The following is a 22,580-nucleotide window of genomic DNA, read 5'->3' as shown; positions in this document are numbered from 1 at the left end:
TGGGCTGTGTGAAATGTTAACAGATGTCTTAAGTAAAAAAAAAAAAGGAGAAAGAATTAATAAAGGAAACCTCTTCTGAACAGATAATCCACCCAAATTTCCATATTCCTGAGGAAAAAAGTTGACAGCAACATTTTACCCTTGTGAAACCTGCCATCCCTACTTTATTGCATAGAGTTTCATTTTCTGTGTGAAGGGGAAAATTTTTTGACTCACTATAAAGAAATGAATACAGAAAAAGTAAAACCAACAATAATTTAGACTCAGGTTTTCCCTTTGTAAAAAATTATATCATACTCTAAGTTGCCTGTTTCCCCTTGAGTCACATAATATAAATTGATGGAAGGACAGTAAAGAGTTCACCAAAAACAAACACACATACACACGCACAAAAAAGATGAAATATTACTCTGTTATGCCTGCATTAACTTTTTTTTGGATTGGAGGAAGACGGAGAGAAGCACAAAGAGTAGCTCAGAAGAGAAAGTTCTGACATGGAGTCATTTCTACTCATAAAGGTACTCATCTTCACAACTAAGATTCGCCTATCATTTACACCCAAATCCTTGCACTCTCTAATTGGTTCCTAATTTCCTTGCATTGCTGTCCTTGTAAGAGATTAAACACCCCTCTTTTAAATACCCCTCTTTCCAGCAGTGAAGTCTGATGACCATGAAGACTTTTGGCATATACTAGTTAAATCTTTGTATTTAAATTTTAAGGGAACTGGAAAATTTTATTTTCTTAGTTAACAATTATCTTTTGTGTTTCAATTTATTACATAATCTTAACCAAGCCTAAATGTAGCAACCTTTAACTCAGATTAAAAAATTGATAACAGGCTGGGTGCTATGGCTCACCCCCTGTAAATCCCAGCACTTTGGGAGGCTGAGGTGGGAGTAATGCCTGAGTCCAGGAGTTTTTGAGACCAGCCTGGGCAACCCAGTGAGACCCCATCTCTACAAAAATAAAATAAGACAATTAGCTGGTCTGGTGGCATACACCTGTGGTCCCAGCTACTTGGGAGGCTGAGATGAGAAGGTTGCTAGAGCCTAGAAAGTCGAGGCTGCAATGAGTTGCTATGATCGTGCCACTGTACTCCAGCTGGACAATAAAGCAAGACCCTAACTTCACCCAAAAAACAAACAAATCAAAAATGTTAATGCCTGCATGCCAGTTACTGAATCTAACCTAGTGCCTGTTTGTGAATGAACTGAACTATGCATCTATATTCTTCTATAAGTCTTCCCCTTTCATGGCCTCTATTCTACTGTTTATTGTCTTAAAAACCTGGGACATGATTTGGATTAACTTATTCAAAATGCACTTAAGAATCTCTATAGATTCAAATAAAGAAAGAAATAAACTGCGTTGTCACCTCTGACTGCCAGTCTCAATCACTAGACCCTCTCTCCTCTGTGAGAGTCTGTGTGAGAATCACACGTATTACTTCACGTTTACCGTTACAACTTCTCCAGATGGTTCTGGCAGTCTTGGCTGGACATTTTAACATATAGAAGCCTCAGCCAGAACAGCCTGAAGATTTCAGGGGACAAGATCATGGTCCAAGTTGTAAATAATGTAAATAACCCATACAGGCATGCTTTTCATTTTTGGTGAATTTGGTTTTTGCCAAAGCATTGTGGGTACCAAATGCTCTGATGTTTATTAATGGAAATACCACATTCAGGACACATGACAAGAAATAATAAAAGCTGCTATAACAACAACAACAAAAAAATCATCACCTCCACTGAAGAAGAAAGCTTGTGTACTGAAGACATCGTTATGTATCCTTGCACCAACAGGGGAAAAATGGCTTCCTAACATTAAGTCTGAATAGGACACAGGTTTAAATCACTTTAAACAGTGGCAAGACCATAACCCATAATCTAAAAAAAAAAAAAAGCTTCATCTTTCTATGGCAAAAGGGAGAGACTGTGCTGGTTGACACTTGTGTCTGTACCAACTAAAACAATCAACATGACACACCTAACCAGAGGCTCAGTTTCCTAGAAACACATCAAAGAAATATCCAAGTACCATAATTCCTTGATGCACTATAAAATTTTTAAAAATATTTGAGTAAGGTGACATAGATGAGGTAGTTTATAAAATTTTAGGGGAACGATGAATTCTCAGAATCAAGATATTCGCTGATAAAAAAAGCATCTGAGGTCAGCATGAATATTGTGCTTACAAAAGATCGAGCATTTTGCCTACTTTGCTTTGGTTTAAAAATGAAAAGGTGACTTTATTGGTCTTCTCTCAGGTGGAACCAGTAACAGTGGCTTCTTTCTACCATCACCTACAGTCAATGTTTTATGAGAATATCTCCTAGAAGAAAAGAGCCAGTGGTACCTTTCCTTAAATGAATATTTTAAAACGGAATGGGGGCACACACTGGGGAATTACTTTCAAATGACCATGAAAATTGCAAGGATTATAAAGATAATATTAATTCCTTTATTTACTTCCTTCTGAAGTCTATGGACTGAGAAGCCTGTAGCCAAAGTTACAATGTCATAATAATAATTTAATTTAGATTAATTTAGATGAAAGAAGATTGAGATTCAAAGACACCCAAGAAAATCATGTTACAAGGCAGGGCTTGGGACCTTACAAAATTATTTGAAAACGCAACACTGTCTTCAGAGTTGTCACAGAAGAAAGCAACACTAAATACGATGCTTCCTTACATACAATTCAAAAATAAATTTTAAAAGTGATATACTAGGCCGGGCTTGGTGGCTTAGTCTCTAATCCCAGCGCTTTGGGAGGCCCAGGTGAGTGGACTGCCTGAGCCCGCGGGATCAAGACCCGCCTGGGCAACTTGGTGAGACCTCATCTCTACAATAAATCAAAAATTAGCCGGGTGTGGTAGCGCACACCTGTTGTTCCAGCTACTTGGAAGGCTGAGGCGGAAGGATTGCCGGAGCCCAGTAGGTCGAGGCTGCGGTGGCTGGGAGCGGTGGGTGTACTGCTTGAGTCCAGTCTGAGTGACAGAGTGAGACTCCAACTCAAAAAAAAAAAAGTGATATACTAATATACTTAAAGTTTCAAAAATCTTCATAACACCAGAGACCACTTTTCATACACATATATAAAAAGAATAATGTTGAAACAAAGCAAATGTGGCTGAATTTGGAGACTGATTTCTAAATAAAGAAAACCAGAAGATGCCAGAAACCTATTAACAGCAAGTTGAAAATAGGAAGACAACAGGTGGCCTTAGGAGGCGTGTATAGTGATCCCCTTTGATGGAGAACAGTGGCTGGTACAAGGAACAATTTTGAGGTACAGGTAATGCTATGTATCTTTAGCTAGTTGGTGGTCCTGGGTATGTTTACTTTGTAAAAAATTCCCCAGGCTGTACATTTCTGTACACAAGTTAAACTTCAGTTTAAACGTTTACTACTGCTATTAATGGTACTACTACTAAAAATAGTGATAACAAGAAACTAGTCTTAGGACAATGTGAAAGAAAAGAGAAAGGAAAAGAAACATAATAAGGGGAGGGAAATACAAAAGAGGGCAGATACTTACTTCATCACATTCAAAATCATTCAATAACTGCCACTAAATCTACTGCTTGCAACAATTGCTTCAGAGGCAAGAAGTGTCAGGAAGCAAGTAAATATCTGAGTTTCATAGAATGAAGATGAGTGTGAAAGACAGTGTAAGGAGAGAAGAAAGAATAATTAGGTGAGACAAACATTAACTAAGCAGTGAAAGCATGGAGGGTATCCAAGTGACTTAAATAAAAAATAAATTTAAAAAAACATACCTCAGCTTGAGACGTATCAATCCCATAACAGGGAACCTTGAAATGCGCTTGCCAGTCTTGCTCACTAAGCCTGTCCTCTGATTGGTAATTAAGGCTATTTGGAGGTGGGGTGGGCCCAAAGTGTGCCTATTGAGAGATTGGGAGAGGAAATTACATATACTCAGACATTATTACTTAGAAGCACTAAGCACATCAAGACAGATTTCTTCAGAAACTGCAAATATAACACATTCCTCTGACCTCCCGAACACTTTAAGAGTTAGTCATTTCTAAGGCTGGTGGCAGCCAACAGTTAAAACAAACAAATCCTGGTAAGAACAGAAGCAACAAAGTGGGAATAACTGAATAATTTGCTAATTGATAATGGCTATACTTTTGGTCTGACTAGCTCAATTGCTTACTCCCTTTTTCCCTGCTTATTATAAAGAGAGCCATCTTAAACATTTTTAATCACTCTTAGGGAATACTGATCAAAAGGCCCTCCTTGCCAAGCACAAAAAGCTGTGGGAACACAACGTTGAGATACTCCTTGCTCACAAGAAGTCCGCAATCTAGTATGGAAGATGAGTCAGGAACAAAAACAAGCTTAGCAAAAACAGAATGCCATAAGCGAACCTGCAGCAGAATTCTACAGAACTTAGAAGCAGCCATCCCTTCCAGCCCGAGAGGCAAAAGAAAGCTTCTACACAGAGGCAGCTTTGGCTCAGGCACTGAGAACAGATTAAATTCCTGGAGAAGTCATCCAGTGTAACCAGAACATAAAATAAGATGTGTACAGAGTAACAATGAATGAATTGGACAGAACAGTCCATATGAACGATTATAATAGTAAAGGCTCTATACTCCACCACGAAGAGTTGCTATTTATCCTGTTACCCACTAACAGTCAAAACGACTGAATGCTTCTCCACAGCAGCAAGGTATGATCATTTTTATGCTCTAAGAAGATTTATCTGGCAACAGCATGACAGATAGACTGAAGTGTGAAGAGACAAAAGCCAAGAGTCCAGTTAGGAAGCTATTGCAATAATTTGGGTAAAATGACCACTTGCAATAGGCCCGGATAGAAAAGAACAAGACACAAAAGATCCTGTAGAGGTAAAAAAATCAAGGGGTCTAGAAAGACTGATAAGAAGCGAGAAACAAATGAGAAGTGTCAACAATGACACTGAAGCGCTAATATTCTGAGCATAGGAAAACAGGAACATTATCAACAGAAGCAAGGATGCACAAGTATATGAGCATCTCTAGCGAGCTCAGGGGGAGGGAACAGCAGATCATGCAGATGACCAAGCGACTGGAAATGTTCATAAAGCAGACCAATGTTGAAGTTGTCAGATTTGGGAGGCGTCTACACAGACTTGACACGAGAGATAAAACACGGTGGCCAAGGTTAGCAGGGGAAACTCATGGTTACTGGGGAAGAAGACAGAAGAAACAGTGTTAACAGGGACGTTGTGATCATCCAATGTTCCAAACAACAAAGTTTACAGGAAGAGAGTTTACAGGAGGTAAGATGGTTTGGAGTTTTAAATGTTCTGAAAAAGAAAAAAAGAAATACTATAGGGTCTAGTATGTAGTAGTCAGTAGTGGCAAATACAGTTAAGAACAAAACAAGCTGGATGCAGTGACTCCCGCACCTGTAATCCCAGCTCTTTGGAAAGTGGAGGCAAGAGGACTACCTGAGCTCAGGGGTTCAAGACCAGCCTGGGCAACTAGGTGAGACTGTCTCTACAATAAATAAATTTTTTTTAAAAAATAGCCAGGCTTGGTGGTGCATGCCTGTAGTTCCAGCTACTTGGAAGGCTGAGGCAGAAGGATGCCTGTGCCCAGCAGGCTGAGACTGCAGTGGCCTTGAATGTGTCACTGCACTCCAGCCTTGGTGAAAGAGTGAGACGCTAATTAAAAAAAAAAACAACACAGAACAAAACAAAATGTACAAGCATGATAAATACCCAAATCAGAAAAATGCTTGAAGATGGGGGTGGGGGGAGAGAAAAATGGGAAGGTTGGCAGCAACTGGTAAGATATAATTACTGGGGTTTTTTTTTGAGTTGAATTGTCACTCTGTCCCCCAGGCTGGAATGCAGTGGCACACTCACGGCCACCGCAGCCTTGACCTGTTGGGCTCAGGTGATCTTTCCACCGTAACCTTCCAAGTAGCTGGAACCACAGGCCTGCACCACCATACCCAGCTAATTTTTTTTTTTGGTAGACATAAGGTCTCACCATGTTGCTCAAGCTGGTTTCGAACTCCTGAGCTCAGGCGATCCTCTCTCCTCTGCCTCCCAAAGTGCTGGGATTATAGGCATGAGCTACCGCATCCAGCTGGTACGATATAACTGAAATGATAACTCAGGTCTCCCGATGTGTTTGTACATTATTAGTTCTTAACTTTGGGTAAACGGGTGCTCGATACACCATTCTTCATATATATTTGTGGCTAACTATTTTAGAATTAGACTCTATATCATAAGAAAGCTATCTTAAAAGGCTAGTAGGTATATAGAATTCATATTCCAAAGGAGTTAACAAGTCGGAAATTGTAAAGACAAAGAATCAGAAAAGATAAAACATTCTTTGGAGAATTTTTGCAAAGACAAGTGAGTGAGAGAAAAATGGTCTGAAAAGTTAGGAGCACCTAGGACAAGTTGCGTTCATGAGTTGACAATTTGTTTTGCACTACAGGGGAAAAAGAGACTATTATAGGAGATGAAGCCAGCAGAGAAAAAAATACTGAAGATCTAAACCAGATGGAAAATGATATAAAAGGGTCCTAGGAGACAATGTGATCAGAGCACAAATGAAAAGGGTGCCCCTGAAGGGAAAAAAACAAATTTTTTTCTCAGAAATCAAAGGTAAGAGATATAAAAGAAAAAAATTCCAGGGTTAAGAAATACATGTATTTGCTAGGCTCAGTGGCTCAGCATGTAATCTCAGCACTTAGGGAGACTAGGCAGGTGGATTGCCTGAGCCCGAGAATTCAAGACCAGCCTGGGCAACTTGGGGAGACCTCGTTATATTTATTGTATAAATAAAAAACTAGCCAGGCATAGTAGCATGTGCCTGTAGTTCCAGCTACTTGGAAGGCTGAGGCAGAAGGGTCGCCGGAGCCCAGCAGGTCGAAGCTGGGGTGGCCATGAGCATGCCACTGCACTCTAGCCTGGGCAAAAGAATGAGACTCCAACTCAAAAAAAAAAAAAAAAGAAACACATAAATACATATATTAAGAACATTCATGTTTGAAGGCCAATTTAATAATCTCCCCCACTAAACTGTACACTTGTTAAGAGGGACAGAATTTATCTTCAGGAATTCAGGGCCTAACGGGGTGTTCAATAAATGACAGCTGCAAACAAGAGATCATCTCAAGAAAAGTAAAGGATGGGGCTACCTGCTCAGGAAGACAAACAGGAAGAAATCAAGGACAACTAAAGAGAAACAAAGCTTTTGTCCGGCTGGAGAGGGTAAAAGGAAACTCTGAATTAATGACAAATGAGTAACAGAAATGGCAAATTGCAGAAAGCACTCAACCTACGTTCCCCCCAAAAGCATGAGAAATAACAAGCAAGCAGACTGGGTTCAAGAAACTGTGGTGCCGACTTCCCAGTTTGGGAAGCGAAATACTTAGGACTAGCAAAAATTCTTAATACACAAAGAAAAAAAAAGCCCTACTCCAAAACACACATTTATTTTTTTAACCTTGTTATTGACTTTATTTAGATTTTTTTCTCTTTAATTTTTTTCTTCTTTTTTTATTACTAAGATGTGGGGTACAACTCAGGGTTAGGTATACAAATGTTGATTATGTAGTTACCCTTGTTGATGAGATATGCCCCTCCCTCCCCTAGCTGCTTCCCTCCCTCAACGGCGACTTGCACCCCCCCCCCCCGAGTTTCCCACCACTGCCAATCCCTTTCTTTCTCTCTCTCTTTTTTTTGAGTTGGCAAAACACACATCTTGATAAGCAACAGGATACGGTAAATCGCTGCCATCATAGTCTTCTCATAGCGCGTAGTTCTTATAAAGAAAATAAAGTCAAACCCTGAGAATTGATTTTGGATGAAATTCTTTAACATTTATTTAGGTGTCTCCCAATTCTGTTTACTATCTAGAGTTTTGTTTTGTTTTGGTTTTTTTAATGTATGAACTTATTCTTGGCTAAGGAAATTCCCCAAAGCAAACAATATTCAAAAAACTTGATGCTATGTCACATATGTGATTTGAATGAAGGAGCAGGAGATGCAGAAGAAGATCACTTCATTAACAAACATGAGACAAAACTGCAGAGAGTCAAGTTCCACTCCTGATTGCCGGATTCCTGTCTCCAGACCTGCAACTGTGGTCCGAAGTCACACCGACTCTCTGCCCAATTAGCGAGGGCTGCATTAGCCGAGCTCAGCACTTTTAGTCCAGAGTCCCTCGAGAGAACAGGGAAATGATGGGTTCCATCACCTGGCCAACATCAGCAACCTCCAGAGGCACCTCAGGGACGCAGACAAAGACATCCATCCACTGTGCTGGCAGCCCCTACAGCCTGCCTTCCTAACAGAGTCCTTTCTGTGAGGACCACTGTCTAAGTGACCTGTCATGGAGCTTTAGAAAGCAGCATTAATACTGTGGGCCAAAATGAGATTGATCTTTGAGCTTCGTGGGCTCCTGTTGTCAACAGTGCATTATAAAACCAATACTAAATACTTTATAAACAGGTCTCCCTACAGTGTATTAGGAAAACAGTGCATATTTCATGCCCCATAGTTAGGTAGCCACATATCCATCAGACTAATAAATTATTTATTAGGTGCTCAGAAGTGCAATAAGAGTCAATAAACTAACTTCTAGATACTTATAAGCTACTATTTCACTAGAAATTATACCTGAATGGGAAAACTATCTCACTCACTGAACGGGGGATGGAAATACCCCAGCTCTCTCAAGTGTACTGTTTGTCAGAAAGAAGCACGGGCCTCATGAGTGAGAAGGGACAAAAGTCTCTATACCCGGAAGAGTCCTGGTTATTAAGTTACAAAGAAAGCACCACCCAACTCCAAGTTCATTTCCTTTCTCTTGTGTATAGAGTCCTCTGGTCCTACCATCCTTGGAGACAGCTCAAGGAAATAAAAATTGGTGGAAACATGTCTAACACACCCTGAGTCAGGCCAGATGACAACCATCACTAAGTAATGGTTTGCACTTGACATCTCCAAAGAAACTACACAATGACTTGAGTGTGCAAACTTTCTGCTACATGCACAGCACAGTATTTGGGATTTATGAATCTAAGGTTTTCAGTAGCTTTTTTTTTTTTTTTTAATCTTTTTTTCTACAGCTCCCAAGCCTATAGATGCCCTATGAGACTGTCGCTGGTGCTCTGTCCAACACCATCAGGCATCCCTTTCCTGCTTCCACCTCTCTGAAAGAGGATCTTCCATTCTAGAATGTGTTCCAGCCCTTCAAGAAGGAATTTCTTCAGTTAGGAGTTATTTCTCAAACGATCAGAGGCGTGGACCTTTGTGTAGTATTGTGGGTGTCATGGTTTCACATGTTGGCCACATTAATACCGGAGAGCAAGCATCTGTAACCCACAGCTGTGTGTGCTCCAGCCCCAAAGCACCCGCAAGGCTGATGCCAATGCAAACCACTCTTCCCGTCCCACATCTGAACCACACTGGTTTTCTTCAGGAGCCAGAGGCTGAGATACAGTTCTTAAAATGAAGGTTTGGGGTTATTTCCATTCACATGATGGGTATAGAGTGTTGAGAAGAATACTGCCAGATGGACTGGCTCTTTTATTCTCCCCCCTTCCACACCAAGTGAATAAACCATAAAGAGGCTTACGGTGTCAAAGGGTGTTCCAAAATCCCCCATGGGAAAAATCTAAATGGATACATATATAGATTTTTTTTCACACACTTTAACTTTTTCTTCCTAGGGTCTTACAGTTTTACTCCCATAGGCTGGAGTTTTTGAAGTTGAAAAATACCTTTTAGGTGGGTAGGGAAAATAAGTGGAAATAAAGGAGAAACGTAGGAGAGACTTGGTTTGACATCGTTTTCTCAAAAAAGACCTCCCAAATCCTAGAAATAATGAACACTGATGTAAAAACACAGGAGAAGACTAGTTTCTTATATTACTTTTGCTACTTCAACCACTACTGCTAAGATGATTATTCATATTAATGAGTTTGGTATGTAGACAAACTATAAAAGAGGCAGTCTCTGACCTCAAGTACTTATCTCTGTCTTTGGGGATTTACTCCTCCTGCTAGATTTACTTTTATTCTTCATACCCTTGCCCGAGGAAGTGATCATCACTCAGGACTTGGAGCATTTCCATGGGTGGGGTTTAAATATGGCAATGAGAAGAAAGAGAACTTCTGCTCTTGCACACAGACAATGCTGGCCCCAAAGCTCAGGATGTCTAGTTTGCGGCAAAGAGACACATAAACTCCCTGTGAAATTTTTACACTGGTCTCACCACGTCTTATCACAAAAGTCATATGAAGTATGAAAGCACATAGTGTTCCCACACTTTATCACATCAAGGTCACATATGCACAAACTGTACCACCACACACTAATGAGCTAATATTAGACAACAGTTTTTACTAATCTTTGTATTCAGCATTTATGTTTTCTCTGTGTACTCACAGCATATATCAAAGAGATATATCCAGGGAGTCAATTTTGCCCACTGGGTTAAGTGCCCAAGTTCTGCAGCAAGATTACCTGGGTTTGAATACCTACAGAACGTTTTACTGTTTGGCTTTGGCAAAGTTCATCATCTCTTCATCTCTTCATCTCTAAAATGGAAATAATAGTACTAGTTCACACAATTGTTATGAAGATATTTTGATGAGTGCCAAAGATTTAGTCGAGTGCCTAGCATATAAGCACTCAATAAATATTAGCTGCTGCATACATACGTGTTTAAAAAGAGATTTCTTTTTTCTTTTTAAAATTTATTTATTCACTGTAGAGATGAGGTCTCGCCAAGTCGCCAGGGCTAGTCTCGAACCCATGGGCTCAGGCAATTGACTCGCCTCGGCCTCCCAAAGTGCTGGGATTACAGGCTGAGTCAGCAAGTCTGGCCATAAGTTTTTGATTTATTGTAGAGATGAGGTCTCGCCAAATTGCCCAGGCTGTTCTTGAACCTGTGGACTCAGGCAATCAGCTCACCTTGGCCTCCCAAAGTGCTGGGATGACAGGCTTGAGCCACCATGCCCCGCCTAAAAAGAGATTTCAAAGTAGAAGCCCACGGGCTAAGTTTGACTTCAGATGAGTTTTTCTAGGCTTTCAAAAGTGAGTGTGTATGAGTGTACATGTGTTTACTTAACGGCCAACATGTAAAACTCAAGAAATTTTAAATAAAAATATGAATTCCCAGCTGCTCAGGGAGGGCAGGGAGAGGCCAAAAAAGGTGAGGTGTCAAGGAATTAAAGATACGGCAACAGAAATCTATGTTCCTTCTTGACAACAATCAGCAGGGGTGGAGGAGAGTTCTTTTGTTAGCATGTACTCTCAGATGGGCAGCCTCCACTATTCTTCATTGTCTTATAGCCCACCTGTTTTCCTCAACATTTACTTGCCTGGCCACTATCACCATCTGAGTTTGTGACCCCTAGTCTAGGGGACACTCTGCATTAACTTAGCATAAATGGAGAATTCATTCACACACAAATGAAAGTCACATTTAAGTAAAATGTCCAGTACAAAAATGTCCTCTGTAATGCCTACCTTTGATGAAAATAACACAGACATGCATTATGTTACCTCCTACCAATTTTCGTGAACCCTACATTGTTAGTAATCTACATGAAGAATAAGTAAACCCATTGCCCATGACTGTATCAGGGCCCCTGATACAATTACAGACATGCCTTTGTGACTTCAGAACAGTGGTTCTCAAATGTACTGGCTTTTAACCACTACAGGTCATTTTTTAAAAAGATGTTAATATTTAACATATGGAACAAAAAGTATATAACCTGGGCCCCTTGGTCTATGCACCTGAGACATCTACAAGGAATTGTAAGTCCGTACAAAAGAATTTAGGGAATTGGTGTACTCTAATTGCTTTACTATACAATCAACAAAACCGAGACAAAGTCAAAAAATTTAGTTGGTGGCAAAACCTGGACCATTTTTCGGGGCTTGAGTCTCCCAGACTGCTTTTACACCAGAGTTCAAAGCGACTAGTCGTCCAGAGGGTTGAGAATCCAGTAGTGTAGAGAGCCACTCTTCCTGACTTGTCAGAATCAACTATTGAATTTTCAGGAATTTTACAAGCCACTTTACTTCATATTGGTAATGTGAAATAGGCCATGTTGAAAGTATTTATACCCACAGCAATCTGCATCAGAGTTGATTTAACCCCACAAACCAGTTATAAAACTTTTTAAGTTTTTTTTAATTTTTAAAGAAATGTTTAATTCATTAAGTTTAAAAGATATACATTCCACATAGTAGATACTAAAGCATCTGAAATTCAGTGTTTTTAATATGCAAATATCAATTACACAACACAAATACAGTATTTATCACGAAGCTATTGATTATTAACTTTTTTTTTTTTTTTTAGTTGGAGTCTCACTCTGTCACCCAGGCTAGAGTGCAGTGGCACGCTCACAGCTGCCTCAGCGTCAACTTGCTGGGCTCCAGCGATCTTTCTGTCTCAGCCTTCCAAGTATCCATAGCTACAGGTGCACGCTACCACGCCTGGCTAATTTTTGATTTAATGTAGAGACAAGGTCTCACCAAGTTGTGCGGGCTGGTCTCGAACCCGTGGGCTCCGGCAATCCACTAGCCTCGGTCTCCCAAAGTACTGGGTTTACAGGCTGAGCCACTGAGCCTGGCCGGTTATTAAACTTTTACAAGCACAATCGCTGGTTGAGATTCTGAAATCAGACCAGGCTGAACTTCTTCACATGGTACACATAGTCATGTGTCCTTGTACTCTTTTCTAGAAATCTGAGGATTTTGGTGAAAAGTATGAAGAAGAGCAAGCCAGACTCTTAAGAGTTACAGAACAAAATAAATCTACACATAAGTTTGGATTTCTTACTATAAACAAGGCACTGGGATAAGTTTTATAAAAGATATAATTACAGTAAGATCAGAACCCAGCGCTCTTAGGAAATTAATCATTCTGGACAGGCAAAGAATTTGAGAGATGTTACTTTATTTAGCACCTGTTGTATGCCAGGTACTGTGCAAACTTAAAATATTTTTTCATTTGTTTTTTCACAGGTCCTGTAAGATAGGTATTATTTTCATTTTTCCAATAAGGAAATTGAAGCTAAGAGAGCTGAGTTACTGGCCAAAGTCTTATATTAAGTGTCAAAGTGGGAATTTAAGACCAAGTTGGTCTGATTTCAAAATATGTGCTCATCCAAATATCCTGCGCATTGCCTCTCCAGGTTTCTATCACTTTAGACAAAGATTTTCTGGAAAGGTGCTGCATACTAACTTATGTTTTTAAACATGACTTACCTTTCTTGATAATTAGTTTTTTTATTTTGAACATCAATTAATATGTAGTAATAATACCTATAGGCTTCTAAGGGCTTGAGGGTTCAATGTGTCTCGGAGGGGGCAGGAGCTCTAAGAATACTCTATTTTTTTTTAAGTACAACAATCTACCATTTTATCCTTCTGTAGTCAGTTGTAGTAGTTGTCTACCTAATATCTGCCTCCTTCCCAGTTCTAGAATTTGCTATTTTATTTTACTATGAGCCTTTCCAAAGGACTATTAAGTAGTCATTCAGAAGAAAGAGAAAAAGTAAATAAGAGTGTACTATTATTTATGGAGGGAGAGAAAGAAAGAAAGACAAAAAAAAAAAAACTGGGAGAAGGTAACAAATACTTCTATATTGGAGCTAAACTATTGCTAGAAATACCTTTAAGCATCAGGTGAAGAGAAAAAAAGAAGAATTTGGTAAACAGAAATCACTGCTGAGAAGGGATAGGAAATTTGTTTTCTCTGTACAAACTTCTGTACTCCTTTTTGCAGTTTTTACACTGTGTATGTATTAGCAAACGGCAAAGCATAAACAATTTTACTATGTAATAATGGCCCTGGAAACCAAACAGACGTTCAGAGTTCCCAGGTCCTAAGCAAAATATGGAGGGATGACTATCTTAGAAGTTCGTCAGATAAGCCGGGCAGGTGTGTCGCCTCTCTCCAGGACTCTCAAAGCACCGTTCCTGCCTGGTTCTCAAATGTGTTCATACAGCAGCCCAATGTTAATATTCACGACAAGATTCTCTAACTTCACATTTATGGTAAAGAGAGACTATTTGTAAACATATGAGTTGGAGAGACTATCCACGAACATATGAGTTCGATAAGAGATGCAAATAACTCCTCTCTCTTACTGAAGTCAGTAACATGTGTTACCAGCTAGGAACACAAGTAATTTGGTTTAAAAAAAAAAAAGGCCAGGTTTGGAGGCACAGCCTGTAATCCCAGCACTTTGGGAGTCCGAGACGCGTGGACTGCCTGAGCCCGCGGGTTCGAGACCAACGCAAGCAACTTGGCGAGGCCTCACCTCTACAATAAATCAAAAAATAAGCCAGGCGTGGTAGCGCGCACCTGTAGTTCTGGCTACTCGGAAGGCCGAAGAGGAAGGATCACCTGAACCCAGTAGATTAAGGCTGCAGTGACCGTGAGCGTGCCACTGCACTCCAGCCTAGATGACAGAGTGAGACTCCAACTCAACAAAAAAAAAAAAATTCCAGTTGGAAAAAAATGGTGGAGGAGGAATCTCCTAAAACTAAAACTTAACTGTATGCATTAGATGTTAATTTCATATTTTTATATATTTGTATCAATACATGTACTATACTTTTTAGTATAGTTAAAATACTTCTGCCTAAAAAGTACTTCCTGAAATTTAAAAATGGCTGAATAGGCTGGGTACAGTGGCTCACACTTGTAATCCCAGCACTTGAGAGGTTCAGGTAAGAGGACTGCTTAAAGCCAGGAGTTCAACACCAGCCTATATAACAGAGAGAGATCTCGTCTCTATTAAAAACAATTGTTTAAAAACATTACTTGGGCTACACGTAGGACACACCTGTAGTCCCAGCTACTGGGAAGGCTGAGGTACGAGAATTGCTTGAGCCCAGTGGAGGCTGCAAAGAGCCATGATCACGCCACTGCATTCCAGTATGGGCAACAGAGTAAGGCTTTGTCTCTATTAAAAAAAAAAAAAAAGCTGGGCTCAGTGGCTCAGCCTGTAATCCCGCGCCTTTGAGAGGCTGAGGTGAGTGGATGGCCTGAGCCCGCGGGTTCAAGACCCACCTGGGCAGGCGAGACCTCATCTCTACAATAAAAAAAAAAAAAAAAAAATGAACTGGGCGCCAGCGCGCGCCTGTAATTCCAGCTACTCGGAAGGCTAAGGTGGAAGGATCGCGGGAGCCCAGCAGGTCGAGGCTGTGGTGGCCGGGAGCGGCCACTGCACTCCAGTCTGGGCGACAGAGTGAGACTCCAACTCAAAAAAAAAAAAAGAAAAAGAAAAACATTGAACACTCAATTATGCTCTGTCCTCAGTTCTGTACTGTATACCATTCCTGACTGGCATCTCATTCAACAGCACATGGCCTCACGCCACTCGCCTCTAACCTCGTCCTACTCATTCCCCTTATAGCACCTACTACATTTGCCTTGCCTTATGAAGATGTTACACATAGTCTATATATTTGATAAGGAGATCATCTATCCATGTCAGATGGGAGTTAGGATCCCATCAGAATGCTTGGCATATCCAATGAGCAAATGCAGGTAATCTTTCAAACAAGTTCTAGAACCTGCCAGATTTCTGCAAATAAACATCCTTTTCACTTAAGCCCCAAATTCAGCATCCCTAAATTAGACCACAACACATTCTCACCAAAACTGCTGCTTGCTGTCTCATGTTTTTGTTAATGAGCCTCCCACTCCTCAAGGCTTAAGACTAGTGCATCTGTTTTACCTCCATATTCTTACCTTGCTCATCGTGTTGCTTCATATTCATGTTCAAGTAATCTGGGTGAATGAATGACAAAGGACGAATAAATGCAGATTATAGCAACTCAGGAGTTTCTAGGCTAGGAGATAAAGTCAAGAGATGCCTCCATTGACTGTTTACTCAGCAGTTAAGGTAGGCATTGCTTATTGAGCACAGAACATTTTTTTTCCTCCTGGCCCACCTAAACCTCTCAAAGCATTCATAACTCCTCAGGCAAAATTCACCCACAAGATGAAACATATCTGTCATGCTTGAGCTGTATCTTTTTTTTTTAAGTTCCAAATTGGTATAATTTTAAAAGCTTTTCCAGATAAGACCAACACTGCTAAAGTCCGAACTAAGTCCAAAACTATGAAAACTTACTTCTAAAATATTCTCTGCGATTGCTTTTAAACTCAGAGGAGATATCTAGTATAGTGTGAACATTTGAGAACTGGATGAAAAAATGTAAAGAGGGCAATCATTCTCTATGATCTCTGCAGCACACCATTGCTAAATGCTACCATATTTAAGATCACATCAGCAATGGATTCTCCCAAGAAAAGTCCACCTCTGTTCCCTTTCAAGAAACTTCCCTATCTCCCAATTTCCCTTGCATTGCAGATTTTTTCTCAATGCAAGATATATTATCTAATATTGTAAAAACTCAAATTATATAAAAAGTTATAATTTTTCCTAGAAACATAAGCTCAATTAAAGTGTACTCCTAAGCACAATGTTATGTCTATATTTTTAATATTTTTAAGTTATTTTCATTTTAAAAAGAATCTAAAGACCCAATTTTTTAAAAATGTACAATAATTTCAAATCCTATATGAAGACAAAATTAACTGCTGTCTGATGTTTCCAGGAATTTTTTTTTTAGAAATTACAACTTTTAAGAATTAAGGGATCAGATGACAAACTATTTATCTTTTCTTGTGTTCTCCCACCCTACCTCCCAAACAAGTTGAATGGAGAGGATTTACATTTCAGATGGTAAATTGTTTTGGCTCTTTTTATTTTGTTACATTCTGCCTGAACATGATAAACAAATCAAACCACTATGAAAAATTAGAGGCTGCAGTGTTTTCCAACGCTTTTGCTTCCATCTTAGATAGTACAAAGTCTACTGCTTTAAATACAATTAACTATCACCTGCCACCTTCAGCTTCAAGGCACATTTAGACTGTACCGTCACAATATTAAAACAACAGATCAATGAGGTCAGTGTGTTTGGGGGACAGTAAGTCAAATGAGACATTTCATGCGGTTGCGCACAAAATAACCAGCTGGCTGAAGCTGTGACTTCGTAGTTTAATCTTAGAACTAAAATTCTCATGCGGTCTTAGAGAACAAGTCATTGTTACAAATTACTTCGCAATAACACATTTCAAAGACAGCCTCTCAAATTGTCAGATTTTTTTTTTTAAAGGTTATAAAGAAATCTGTGCATTCTTTTTTCCTCGATTCTACCCTTCTCTCAATACACATATACCATCAAGCAAACAAAATGCCAACAATCCTTTTTAAAAAGAAAATACAATAACTTGCTGTATTTGTACGTAAAGAAATTGCAGGAAGAGTGGGAGCTGGCAAGCCAGCCAATGCTGAATGTATTCCACATGGTCAGTAGCCAGTAAGTTCTGAAATGGGGAGAACATCTGACACTGACGGCTTCTAAATGAACACACTGTACTAGGTACATTCTCAGTTACGATTCCGGATGCACAGTTTAACAGTGATTAAAACTTATGGAACCGCACAGAGCCTAATGTCAGGATATTTCCATGCCCCTTAATACCAGGTGAACACCCCAGGTCAAATAGAACATGACACTAATGGTCTTCAAGGGAAGTGGATGACCTGAAACTGTATTTTACTCACAGCCTCTTCTTTTCAATGGTTGCCGGACAGACACAGCAGAGTTTGAACATTAGCAATGGTGGTCAAGGTAAAGCTTAATCCCAAACGTGTTAGCATAAGACTGTACACTTCAGAAAGATTTCAGAGTGTATTTTATTAAATCCTGAAATGCACGTCCTGGTAAATTTCTATATAAATTTGATTTACAAATTCCACTGAAAATGTGCCACAGCTGGCAGAATAAATTACTACAATAAATCATTATTAAATAACTGTAAATCTTTGTAATGACATAATGCCTAACTAAAAAAAGAATGCAGAAGTGAACATTTGGTAGAAGAAAAGCACTCTTCACACAGGAAAACGAATTACAAAGCTTACGATGCCAACACTACAGTATGATTCAGTGACTAAACAGGGAAATAAAATTCACATAAATAGTACTTAGATCTACAGTGGAGTTGTGTTCCCCACTGCATCAAAACGAATTGTATGGCAAGGAGTAACAGACTCAGGTTTTTAACGTTATGAATCACATTGCCAATGGGTAAGTCTTACATGGACAGCTGCATCCAATATTTGGCTAGACAACAAAAACAAATTCCAGGTGGGAGTCAGCAAGCCCAGTTGGTACCTTCTCTGAAACTTCATAAATATTACTTTCAAATCATCTGTTCTTCCACCACTACCATCGTCTCTTTCATACAGAACACCAAATTACTTCAAGATAAACTTTTTCAAAAATATTTATATTACTTTTGATGTGGAATAAATGGGCCGTCACAGTAATCCATTCCTTTAGCTCTGCCACTTGAAGTGAATCACACCAATCACCTCTGCCTTATTTCACTCTCCCAAGTCTCCATACGTCCAAGTGCACGACTCCAGCCAAGATGGGCTCCAGCAAAGCCACCGACTCCCGAGTGCCTGCTTACGGCTTGTGATTACTGCTACCGCCTCTCGGGAAGGGTAAATTATCCCCTGACACTTTCACAACACAACTGTCTAAGATAAACCCATTAGCACCTTTAGTCTACCAAATATTTCACACTGCCAGTTGGTAAAACCGTTTTCCAAATCATCACTGCCAACTCTTATTTGTATTTATCTTCAGCTCACAGTCATAAATCGAAGAAAAAACATAAAGTCCCTGAGTGCCACCTCTACCTGTTTTTGAATTTGCCAAAACCCAGTTAGCAGTAGTGTCTCTGGACAAGGACCTCTGCCTCTTCCAACAAGTGCAGAATTTACCAATGTATGAGTCGGATTCAGAAACGTTGCCCCCAACCCAACAAACTTATAGACTGAGCCATCCAACATAATAAAGAGCAAAGATGGTCTGCTTTATTCCAGATCAAAATATTTTTCTGAATACAAGTGGGAGGGGGGTCTTTCCCCGTGTTTCATTTTCCAATTTGCCTTCAGGTACTGGTGCAAAAAGTCGTCACTTTTTCAATATGCAGCAACTGCTTGGCTAACATTAAATGCATCAGCCCGAGAAGCACTTGGGACACACAGCCAGGTATTTCTTCCCAACAAGACACTTCCCTCACCTCCACTTCTAATCCACACAAAGTTATTCTCTACCTATCACTAGCTCTTCTGGGAGAGGAAAAGCTTCTGTGCTGTGGCCTCAAACCCTGACACATTCCAGATCAAATAAATAAACCAGTAAAAGGCTACCTAACTGTGAGGGGGAATAAACATCTCAAAGTTGTGTGTAAAAACAACGGAAAATGCTTCCAAAAAAAGCAACAGTTCAAGAAGAGAGTGGGAGACAGCATGAGAAGACACATGGACTCAACAGGTGGGGAGCAGGAGCATGCCTGGGTGCAGGAGAACAGACAAGGGGAGACCCAGGACACTGAAGAGATGAACGACCAATGATTAAAAGGAAGAGAGGTGGCCAGGCTCGGTGACTCAGCCTGTCATCCCAGCACTTCGAGAGGCCGAGGCAAGGGGATTGCCTGAGCCCACGGGTTCGAGACCAGTCCAGGCAACTCGGCAAGATCTTGTCTCTACAATATATCAAAAATCAGCTGGATGTGGCAGCCTGTGCCTATAGTTCCAGCTACTTGAAAGGCTGAGGTGGAAGGATCACCTGAGCTAGCAGGTCGACGCTGGGGTGGCCATGAGCTTACCACCGCACTCCACCCTGGGTGATGGAGTGAGACTCCAACTCAAAAAAAAAAAAAAAAAAAGGAAGAGAGGTTGTGAGGAGAAACCACCTCATCACATACACTTATTAACAGAAAAGTCGGGAGTCTAGATGACAAGAGTGGGTGACCCAAACTTAGCTACATCACCCAGGAAAAGTAATGAAAAGATGAAAATGTTGACTATTGCTGCAAGTGTTTACCAACCACTTAGGATAACTTACTTATGTTAACTATGTGATTTCACAACAAGACACAACCTCCCCCTTTCTTCTCCATCCCACCCTTCCACCTCCCTAAGCAATCTAGTCCATTCCCAGGCCTCTGTACCAATTGTCTATTGATGGCTAACAAATCTCTATATTCAGCCTAGACCGCGCATCTACTCTACAATGCATTCCTGTCATCTGCAGGGCAATGTCTAACAGAAACTTCAAACCTGCAATCTTCAAAAGTGTCTATCGTACTACTCCTCAAATTTGCTCCTCCTCCAGGGCTGCCCACCTCAGCAAATGGTACCATCAGCCACTGAAGACTTAGAGCATGATTTTTCTCCATTTATACGAGACCATTTTATCCTTCCTCGCATTCTTAAGAGGATGTCCTTGGAGACACCCTGAATCTGAATTCCTACATTTGGAACAGAGGTAAATCTCTCTAGGATTAAGCTCAGTCTCCAGTTTTTACAATAGAGAGATATCTCCAAGGTCACATGCCAAATTAACTCTAGGTATGTAAAAAAACCAAAACCTCTGGGATTAGCTCAGGAGTCTCTCATGAGATGTACAGAAGACTCAGGGGCAGCCCTTTGTCTCTCAAGGAGATAAGAAGTTAATGTATCTTCTGCTGTTCTGTGCAAACCGCGAGAAATTTTGTCCCCAACTTCATAGTCATTTTTGAGCTATCTTTCATATGTATAAGACCTTTCTATGCCTACTCAATAATAGTGCTCTCTATGTAAACAATATGTCTTTTGCTGGTAGGATTATTTTATTTCCCCAACAACTTCTCCCTATCCCACAAGCAGTCAATCTCCAAATCCTTCTAGTCTATATTCTAATTATCTCTGGATCCATCTACTCTCCATTCCTCTGACTCCCACGCTGATACAGACTATCATCTTTGGACAGCTGAAATAGCCTTCTATACCTCAGCTTCCGGTATTTACTTTTTCTCCCTTTCCATCCATTCTTCAAATACAGCTGAGTTTCCAAAATCATTTAAGACCCTATAATATTTGATCTCTGCCAACCTAACCAGCTTTATCTTTTGACCTCACAGTGATCACAGATTTTCCCTCTACTCCTTAGTCTCTTTGCTTTTAAAGCCTTTCCCCTTCCTCATTCCTGAACTTGCCCCCTGCCATTAGAGATGCCTTCTTAACCTAGACTAGAGAAGGTTATTATCTATTCCTAGAGCACCCTTCTCAGCATTTATAATTATTTAATTTCTATCTTCCTTATGGGTCAATAAGCAGTATGATGGAAGGGCTCTTTGAACCTATGTCCCTAGTGCCTGGTACAAACAGATTCAAAAAATACTTCTGATTGAATACTGGTCAGTGAAAGCAGAGAAGCAGCTTAACAGTTACTTGAAAGCAAGTAGGTTTGCCTATTTTATGATGTATATATTTACTGTTATCTTAAATCTCCTGCTATATGGTATGACACCTTGAATCCTGTCATTTGTGACTAAGCAAACAGGAAATAATTATCTGAAGAATTAGAACTCCCCATCACCACTGTTTTTGGGGGCTTTGTTAGTCCCAGCTTATCAAGAGAAAGATCAACTTACTTATGCCTTGGGGTTTGAGTCCCATAAGCCCTTAAGCAATTCTTTGACAATTGTCAAACATGACAGAATTTAAAATGTGAGAAGCATCTGTCAAAAGCTTGAAGACACTTCTGACCTGATACAGTTATGTTCCTACATTTCCTCAATACCCTTTTTAAGCAAGGACAGCTAATGAAAATGTTAACTATGTAATTTTACTGATTTTTCCAACAATTACTGAATGTCTACTATATCTTTGGTATCATGGTAGCACTGGAACCCCTGATTGTTTTTTTCTTTAAAGTCATAGTTGTGAGGCCAAACTGAATTTATTCTATTACTTAAGAGCAAAATTAATTGTACCAACCCATATATAAGGAAGTCTTATAAATTACTATTTTATATGCAACAAAATACCTTTTGTTCCTTTGTAGTATTTAGAGTTCAGTAATAATTTTATTTAACAAATCACAAACACAAGGCAAGATGAATTATTTTTCTATGACTACCATTTACAAATTGCCACTCATTTACTAGCTTAAAACCACACAAATATATTATCTTGGAGTCACACTGCTCTGAGACCGTTCATAGGTCTTATTGGGCTAACATCAAGATGTCAGCTGGGCTTCAAGGAGCATCTGCTTCCTTGTCTTTTTCAGCTTCCATAGGCTTCCAGCACTCCACAGTTTGTGATCCCCTTTCTCCATCTTCAAAGCAAACAATGTTAGACCTCTCTGACCATTCTTACGAAGTCATCTCTCTCTCTGACATACCTGAGAAAAGATCTCAGTTTTTAATGGTTCCTGTTATTACACAGGACCCACCTAGAAAATCTAGAATTTTCTTCTCCATGTCAAGATTCTTAACCTTCGTCACATCTGCAAAGTCCCTTTTTTATGTTAAGGTTGTATATTCAAAAGTAAAAAATGGAAGCTGAACATGCTTGCAGAGTCATTATTCTACTGACCACATGCAAAATTTTCAGGTTATCATTTTCACATTGAGA

The 22,580-nt window shown here is 39.9% G+C and overlaps 1 protein-coding gene across 1 annotated transcript in view; it reads right to left on the bottom strand.

The window, feature by feature from the left end:
• Positions 1–3,895, bottom strand: part of BNC2 (basonuclin 2) — a 304,979-nt gene extending 301,084 nt beyond the window's left edge. Inside the window, exon 1 of the mRNA XM_021717066.1 lies at positions 3,788–3,895. The gene's annotated coding sequence lies outside the window, so the exon portion shown is untranslated. The remainder of the gene's footprint in view (positions 1–3,787) is intronic.
• Positions 3,896–22,580: the final 18,685 nt, after the last annotated feature.

The sequence above is a fragment of the Carlito syrichta genome, unplaced genomic scaffold, assembly GCF_000164805.1.
Source record: "Carlito syrichta isolate Samal-C Ts95f unplaced genomic scaffold, Tarsius_syrichta-2.0.1 Scaffold107889, whole genome shotgun sequence".
NCBI classification, from domain to species: Eukaryota; Metazoa; Chordata; class Mammalia; order Primates; family Tarsiidae; genus Carlito; species Carlito syrichta.
This window is presented reverse-complemented; position numbering and strand designations above follow the sequence as displayed.